We start from the raw sequence: 9397 nt of genomic DNA on the forward strand, positions 1-9397 counted from the left end.
ATCTTTTTAAATTGATAAATTTGAAGGAAAATCATAGATTTCAAGAGTATTAAAACGAGGATTTAATTAAGTATTTGGTTGGCTTGCCTGACAGTGGTGTCCGGCGCCATCACGACCCTTAGTGGATTTTGGGTCGTGACAACATGGTATCAGAGCACTAGGTTCCCGTGGGTCTCACGAGTCATGAGCAAGTCTAGTAGAGTCTCACAGATCGGTACGGAGACGTCTGTACTTATCCTCGGGAGGCTGCAGGACTGTTAGGAGTACTTTCCCTCTTGGTTCCTCATCGTGCGATTTGATCCCTAGAGGCTTATGCCTTTAATTCCTCCCTATTCAATCTTATGCGATGCGAACCGCTTGTGATAAATCGAGAATTGAAGAGTTGTAATGGTACTACCGATGCAGTGCGGGGTGTTTCTCCCTGCATAGTTGTCTGAGCTATTATCGTCGCCTTATGGAAGGATATTCTGACGTTTCAGCTCAGTAGCGATACTTCTGAGAGCTCTGAGGCTAGGCACAAATTACCATTACGATTGTTTCGCAGTATTGATATAATGGTAGGACGTTTGCGTACGTGTCGGGGCAGTGAATGACTTGAAGGGAGGTATACTCAGTGCATGATCTAGAGATTCGGTATTATATTCCCAGCAGGGGAAAGGCAAACGGACTAAGAATGGTCAGATGTGGGCTGGTGGAGTAACGAGACTTGGTAATTACGAGCGTGGTAGAGTTTTCTTCTATGATGAGGTGTCGTTGTCCTAATTGAACGTACTCAGTTCGCCGGTGTTATGATCTTCTAGAATTTGCCTTTGGGGTAAGATATTATGTAATAATATTTAAGATGCGGCTGTCAGATATCGCGGGGTGCGGTAGTTCAGGATTGAATCAGTATTTCTAATGTCGACGGTTCGAGAAAGATGATCTTCGGAAAGGTTTAAAGTTAGCAGCAGTTGTGGGTTCAAGTGCCACGAAGTTAGATTTTATTTAAGGCAACAACTGAGCAGCAAAGGATGAGGAAGGACATGTGGGGAGTGTCCAGCGGTGGTTACAATTTCTAGAAGGCCAGGTATAAGAAGCAAAGGTCGAGTAGTCGACTAAAGGGGTGAGTTTTGCCAAGTGGGAGAGTTTGGAGTGATTTGGGAAATTTTAGTGATTGGTGATTTGGGCCTACGGATTTATTTGAAGTATGGGCCATTATGCGGTAGGAGATTCGATATAACGGAAAGGAGCTGCTTGACATGAAGGAGGATACGACCTAACTTTGAGTTGAAGGGATGTTGCCGCGCAACTAATTGATGTCCACGAAGGGTGAATGGACCTGTGCAGCTAGAGAGTGAGCTTGGACTCATGAGGGGCCATTAATGTCATGGTGATTGCACCCCGTGTAGCAGTGTTGGAAAACGTCGGCACGTAGATCCTACAAGCGGGATATCTCCAGTGAGCAGGATGGCAGTCGCATGGTTGGCGAAGCTTCTGCAAAGGGTTCTATTGGCTATACAGCAAATAGATCGGTCGTGTGAACGTGGTTGATGATTCAGAGTATAACAAGAGGGTTTTACAGCAAGATACCGAGAATTTTGGCGGTCGATTGCGCAAGGTTATGTCAACAAGAGATAAAGGATCCTGGTGAATTCCAGAATTTGTGTAATAATGGCTTCAGGCTAAGTAGGAGAGTCTCACCGCCTATGATTAAGGATTGTCAGGTTAACTACTTGCGAGGTTTCTGATTATTAGCATATTGATGGGTTATTTTAGCTACACGAAAAAGAACATAAGTGGTAATTCGAGCAAAGGAATTGTTAGAGGCGCGCTAAGGTTGGCCTTATTGGCCATGTCCAGACTTGGGGAAGGATTCAGGATTTATGCCTTGTAGAGATGTGGGTTTCAAGGGAAGTGATTCTGCCGGGTGCTTCGCCGAGGGGGGTATTCATGTGCTAGAAGATTTATGGAATTGATTATATTCGGGGCCAAGTCAGAGCGGGTGGCTCTCAGCAATGGTCCTAGTGGGTTCAAAAGGGCAAAGCGTGGTGATTAATGATTGCGAGCCTATAGGTACGGTTAAGAATCAAGCTTGGTAGCAGCTTATGAGAAGGGGTAAAGGATGTTCTATGATGTTTTGACTTGCAGTGTAGCATTTGGGAGGTATGAAATGGTTCGTGGGATTTGAGACAGTATGGTCTCGTGATTCAAGGTCACTCGGGATGAGTGCAGATGGAGTGTGTCATGTGTTGAATGGAGTTATCATTATTTCTAAGGCAATCAAGGATAAATTGGGATAAGATAGATTGGTTAGCCATAGTTGAATTGGCATGTTGGTGGCAGTGATCAGTTCCTTCAGCGCGATTGAGTTATGCAAGTGAATTGTGGCGGTACGTGTGAGGCTGGTCGGCCGCCGTAATTGATGTTATTCGGAAGTATTCTACTGCTATGGCCTGCTATGTGTAGGCAGACTCCGAAAGGGCTGTGGTAGCTTAGACCACTACTCAGAGATTTGCATAATCTACGGTCATGAGAATTCACTTGTGTGTTTCTATGGTTCTCCTGAAGTGAGATAAGTGAAGAGTTTTATATAATGAAGTGTTAATCCATTGTGGTTACGGATCTATGATGAAAAATCGTGTTATATCGTGTGATGGCATGTTGGGTGCAGCGAGTGGTACGGAATTTGAAGAGAGGATCAAGGTTGCAGTTCGGTGTTGACCTAGATGTCACGAGCTCGGATGGGCAGGGAAGTAGTTTCGACGTTTAAAGTAAGCTGGTATTGTCTTCAGCGTCACCTGAGATCGGTGTTTTGTGAAAAAAGGCTTTGCATCCTGGTTAAGGATTCTTGGTCGCTCCTTAGCGTTAGTGCGGTCGGTGGTCTGGATGTACAGATCTGTTGTCAGTCATGGGAAGGTTGTATAAGTGTGGCGTGTAGTCACTTGATTGGTTGAAGAGTTAAACCAAGTAGGAAGGTTATGGTAATATCGCTAATTTGAGAATGGATGCCTGGAGGGCACTCGATTTATTGAGTTGTGGACTGTGGAGGATTACTCCGGTTATGATGGTTGTTCTTGTGTGTTATGAGAAAAACGAGGAGTATTTATGGACCTTTGAAAGGTCATTAGCCTAGTTCAATGCGATTAGAACCAGCTTGAGGTCCGCGGAAGGGTTTAAATGTGAATATGGGCTCTATATCAGGCCAGATGTGTTCATTTCAGTAAGGCGCTCCTTGTGGAAGAGCAGTCAGGGTGTTATTTCGTCATCAGTTATTTCATGTAATGATATATTGCGCCGTGTGAGTTGTGAGACGGCTTGGGAAATTGCTTATGTGTTGAGGTTTCGCGTAGAGATGGTGTTATATGAGCAAAATGGCTCTTGAGATTCAGATCGTATATCGCACCTCGGTTGTGCTTGAGTTTTGTAGCCTATGGCACTATATGTCTCCCCGGGGATAGTATTATGCACTTAGCGTGCTTGTGACCGATATTCGATGTCTTGTTGTAATGAGCAATCTAGCTCGGTGTGTACCTACTTATGTGAATCTTATGTGTGGACCGGGTGGCACGCCGCCATGTGTATGTTGTTTGGATCGGGTCACGCGCCGCAGCAATAAGATGTTGGGTACAGTTCCCCGTGTCTGTTTTATGTGTTTTGTTTCCTCCTTTCCCGGGAGGAACTTATATTAGCTGTGTGCCCGTGTCGCATGCATGATTCGCGAGCGGGGTGTCTGTTTAATTATGTTGACCGCGTCGCATGTATGATTCGTGAGCGGGTAATTGGATTTCCTTTTTAGAGTTCGTTTTCCTTTTGTCACATTCGAGTTCATGGCCTATCGGCACATTGTGGCATCATGTGAGACTTTTGACCATGTCCGGGGTGGCTTATTGCCTGAGCAGTTTGTACTAGGTGAGATGAGATCATTGGACTTAGGATCAGTGCAATCTGAATGTATGAAGTATATTAAGGAGCAAAGACCATTATTTGGTTCAGAAAGAGGTGATGGTTCTTGACAGGAGTATAGACCCTATGAATCATTGATTCAGTAGTTGGTTATGAATTTCTACACATCCCTTCCGTCGTGGTAGCATTGCGAGAGTTGGAACAGGACTTATATATGCCATGGGGTACATTGTGAGTATCATATTCGGGAAATGTCGATTATTATGATCAGAGAGTGTTATTATGGTCTTGTGAATGATAGGGTGCATGGTGAGAATTCAGCAAGGGTGTGCAGTCATGTTCTGGTACAGCGTGTGGTGATTGATACGGTGTTCATATGTCGAAAGCAGGCCTGGCAGAGAATTTCGGATGTTGAAACTAGGCTCCAAGGCTTATTTGCCTAAATGAAAGAGGTTATCTTTAGATTTGACCAAGCTGATGTGCCCAACTGAGTCGTGGTAGCACGGGTAGGTGCACGAGGTATTAAGCAGTGATTCCAGACAACCCCAGCACAGTTCCTAGAACGTTCGAGGACGAACGTATGTTTAAGAGGGAGAGGATGTAACGACCCGACCGGTCGTTGAGCCCTAGCGCGCCGTTCAGCAGTTCGAGGCAATGAGCAGCTCCAATTCAGGCATTATGACTTGTACGCGTGGTCGGAATTAAATTTCGGGAAGTTCGGAGTTGACTTGGAAAGGAAATTCTCATTTTGGAAGCTTTAAGTTGAGAGAATTGACTAGGATTGGATTTCAGAGTAAAAGACCTCGAAATCGGGATCTGAAGATTCCAGCAGGTTCGTATGATGATTTCGGACTTGGGCGTATGCCCGGATCAGGTTTTGGGTGACCTAGGAGCATTTTGGCGCCTATTGTGGAAGTTAGCATTTTGGAAGAAATTTCATAAGTTTGGGTTGAAGTGCATTTTAGTGTTATCGATATCCGTTTGGGATTCCGAGTCTGGGAGCAGCTCCGTATGGTGATTCTGGAGTTGGGAGCGCGATCGGAAGTGAATTCGGATGTCCGTGGAGCATTTTGGAGCCATTTGGCTAAGGATAGAAATTTGAAGGTTATTGAGAGGTTTGACCGGAGGTGGACTTTTTGATATCGGGGTCGGAATCCGATTCCGAAAGTTGGAGTAGGTTCGTAATGTCGAATATGACTTATGTCCAAAATTTGAAGTCAATCGGACGTGATTTGATAGGTTTAAACATCGAAAGTAGAAGTTTGAAATTCTAAAGTTCATAAAGCTTGGATTGGAGGTCGATTCGTGGTTTTAGCGTTGTTTGTTATGATTTGAGGCCTCGAGCAAGTCCGTAATGTGTTTTGGGACTGGTTGGTATGATTGGTTGGGGTCCCGGGGGCCTCGGGTGGATTCCGGGTGGTTAACGGATCGAATTGGATTTTTTTAAAAGGGCTGAAGTTGCTGGTTGCTGGTATAACCGCACCTGCGAGACTAGGGCCGCAGGTGCGGCGCCGCAGAAGCGGCCAGAAGAGCCGCAGATGCGGTTTGGGACTGGAAGTGAAGGGACCGCAGATGTGGTCATATAGCTGTAGAAGCGGGACCGCACCTGCGAAAGAAGAAGCGTAGATGCGGAAATGGGCGGCTAGGAAGGACCGCAGATGCGGTCATTTTGCCGCAGATGCGGGACCGCACCTGCGGAAGGAGAAACGCAGATGCGGAAGTAGGAGGCTTGGGGAAGGACCGCAGATGTGGCCATTGGTCCGCACCTGCGGGACCGCAGAAGCGGTCAATAGACCGCAGGTGCGAAAGGACTAGAGGCAGTGAGCTATCTTTAAAAATCGAGTTTAGGCTCATTTCCTCCCATTTTCACTTCGGGCTGGGCGTTTTTGGAGTTTTTGGAAGAGAGATTTTTTCCATTTATGTCGAGGTAAGTTGTTCCCACTCATTAGACGCTAAATACATGATTTTACTTCGGATTTGAGCATGAAAATTGGTAGAAACTTGGGGTTTGAGGGGAAAACCTAGAAAATTGATATTCTTGGATTTTGACCACGATTTTGGATATGAAATTGAGAGTAAATTATATATTTGAGTTCTTGAGGTTATGGGTAAACTTGTTCTTCGAAAAATTTCGGAATCCGAGCACGTGGGCCCGAGGGTGTTTTTGCCAACTTTTCGATCGGGGTTAGGAATTATTATAAATTGGATTGTGATGAGTAATTGAGCATATATTAATGGGTTTGCATAATTATTGGCTAGCTTTGGAGCATTTAGCATCGATTCGAGTCTTCGGAAGGGCGGGGAATGCCGGTTATGGATCTTCGGAGCAAGGTGAGTCTCCTTTCTAACCTTGTAAGAGGGAATTGTCCCCATAGGTGAATTAATTGGTTATGTGTTCCTATTTGTGGGGGCTACGTACGCACGAGGTGACGAGAGTCCGTGCGTAGCTACTAATATGTGTAAGTCCGGGTAGTCTAGGACCCAAAAGCATGCTATACTTGGAATATCTGTGATCTTATTGAGAATTGAATTTCTTAAATCCTATCGAATTGGTAAACGAATTTCTAAGAGGATTAAACTTCATTTTCTTAAATCATTAAAAGAGGATTGGCTTTTATTTGGATAAATGTTCCCCAATAAACTCTTAATTTGCTGTTTGAGCATGTATTTTTATGTGTACCTGCGTCGCATGTATGATTCGCGAGCAGGGTGATTTTTTAGTTGAATTTGACCGCGTCGCATGTGTGATTCGCGAGCGGGGTAATAGATGCATCTATGGTGTTGATATCCAATTTTGTCCCTTCTTTCTTCCAATTAATTTCTTTGAGCTTCTAAGTTATTAATACATCAAATACCTTATTTCTCAATACTATTTTTCATTTACTATTATTATTATTATTATTATTATTATTATTATTATTACTATTTATTACTACTATTAGTACTATTATCATTATTATAATTACTATTTTATTATTACTACAACTAGTACTATTATTATTATTATTATTATCATTATTGTTGTGTTGTTATTATTATTACTAATATTGTCACCACCACCACTACTATCGCCATAACTTTTTATTGTATTATCCTTAATATTGTACTACTATTGTATTTTTTTATAATTATATAATTATTAATATCTACTTAATATATTAAAATATGACTAAAAGAATTTAGTTAGAAGCTCAAAGGAATTAATTATAGGAAGGAAAGATCCAATGGCCTTAGGCCTTATTATAAGCCCAAAAGTTTCTTTTTCCATGAGACATTTTGAAGGCCATCTTGTTCAGGTCATTCAAGCCTAGTTTGTCAAGAACAAAATCGGCCCAAACAACTTTTCAAGACCAAGTCCATATCAATTAATATTAGCCTTCTAGCCCAAATCATGAACCAAAAGAAATTAGTATTAGGTTTATCTTTTCACTCTCACACGTGCCCCTTTTGTCCTCTTCTTCTTCCTTCCCATTTTAATGAAACTTTTCCCTTTTCATCAATACCTAACGGAACTTGTCCCACCAATTTTGGGTTAAATATTTTACCTCTCTCATAATCCAATATCTCAGCATTATCTCTCTCATGTGCAACTGGATTTGGTCAATAGAAGAGTCCAAAAAAATTTTGGATTTTTGATTCTCTATGACAGAGATTTTCAGTGTTCAAACGGATCCTTTTGTGTCAAGACACCAGCTCCTGAAGTCCTCCTAACGTTCAAATTTCAAATGGTTGACTCGATTTTGAAATCCCGCTCAAACTTTCATCCAAAAATTCTAGACTTTTCCCCTATAAATACTACTGTTTTCTACAAGTAAAGGGGATTCTTCAGCTGCCTCATATCCATTTTTCTACTTTAGCCGCCTCTACTTCCACCTAAAACATATAACTCTTAGTCGTTCTTTCACTCTAAAGGGACGACTTTCGCATCTGAGTTGTTCAAGTCCAAATCTCATTCGTGAAGAAGAGATAGATCCGAGGTCGAAGCTCCAGATTCACTGCCCCACAAACGGTCAGTTACTCCCAAACTCAAGCCCTTTCTTTCTTTACTAATAGTATGTGACGTGCAATGGTGAACTCTGTTAAAATTTTCCTGTGTAGAAATTATGCCATTAGGATTTAATTTTCTAGCCGTATGTTAGAAGTCTTGATTGATGAAGAACACATAAGGTTTCATTTTTTGGTGATGTCTATTCGTGAATCTAGATATCATGTTTAGGTTCCTTATGATTTGTGCACTGTTTGATCAAGGACATGTATGAAGATGTCCTGATTCTCGACTGTCAACTTGGAGTTTGGTTTAGAATTCTCTTTAAGTTCGCATTCCTTGAAACTATATTACATATTCTCTTTCTGTGGTGGCAGCATATGAATATTACATATTCTCTACTTGAAACTATATTCTGAGATAATAATACTAATCTTTGAGGAGTTAACTGTAGAAAAGACTATTTTTAGAAATGGCTAGATACCATGTTATATTAGGATTCAATAATTAGAAGAGGTAAATAAATCCTCTTTGTTTCCTGTTACTTTTAAAAGATCTTCCATAGCATGATTGATAGTCAGTTAAGTTATACTATATGGAACTTCACCTACTTAGATAACAATTTTAAAAGAAAGGACTTTGAAAAAGTAATATGTTCTGTTACGATTGTAGTGTGTTGCAATAATGGTGTAGTGAAGTTGTATACTTCAATTTCAGAATTGTTTCCTTGCAAGTATAAAAATGGATACATGCTTAAGTCATTTCAATTATGGATGGTGCATTGTAGGGAAGGTTCTTTTGTTTATAAATGGTTCAAAATTGAATGTTACATTGCTTTCTTTATTCTACTTACTTACTGTCTATATGTGCAATGTCATGAATGGACTTCTCCTTGCTGCTAATTTCCTTTATTTCTTTTCTGTTTTGCATGACACACCGCAGCCGAAGAGTCCTACTTTAAGACTCAACGACGCTGTAGCACCACATGGAGTCATCGTTATTTGTGCTGGCCTAATGTCGAATCTCATGGCGAAAACCATAAAATTCATCCTTATGGGATGTCGGCGGGGACTACCCGTTATGCTTCTTCAATCTTTACTTTGCTAGTTTCTCCCTTGATCTCTATATTGCCAATCCATTCTATTTGTCTTTTTTTAAACTTGTGATTAGTCTCACTTAGGACTTATATTCAAGCTAATAATGGATTACTTGTTACGTGGAGATATGGAAACTGGGGTTGAGGACTTTAAAATCATTTGTCTGACCAACTCTTTTACCTATTTTCTCTTTTAGTTTATCTCAACATCATCTTACAATGTGAGGATAATGGACAAGCACGTAATTTTGGGATATTATTTGACGAAAGATAAGTTCACTATTTTATAAAATCTAAACTTTTTTTTCTTGAGCTCTAGATACGTTAGAAGATAGCGTGACTTTAAATAATAATGTTCTAATAAAAAATTGACATTTTGAGCCTTACCCAAATCACGTTTGGTTTAAACTTGGATCCTTAATCTGTTTGTGTGG

The 9397-nt window shown here is 41.3% G+C and overlaps 1 long non-coding RNA gene across 1 annotated transcript; it reads left to right on the forward strand.

Annotated features, from left to right (window-relative positions):
• Positions 1-7338: 7338 nt before the first annotated feature.
• Positions 7339-9135, forward strand: LOC109243158. The gene is made up of 2 exons (XR_002070506.1): positions 7339-7891; positions 8810-9135. It is a non-coding gene; the product is annotated as an uncharacterized LOC109243158 (long non-coding RNA).
• Positions 9136-9397: the final 262 nt, after the last annotated feature.

The sequence above is a fragment of the Nicotiana attenuata genome, unplaced genomic scaffold, assembly GCF_001879085.1.
Source record: "Nicotiana attenuata strain UT unplaced genomic scaffold, NIATTr2, whole genome shotgun sequence".
NCBI lineage: Eukaryota > Viridiplantae > Streptophyta > Magnoliopsida > Solanales > Solanaceae > Nicotiana > Nicotiana attenuata.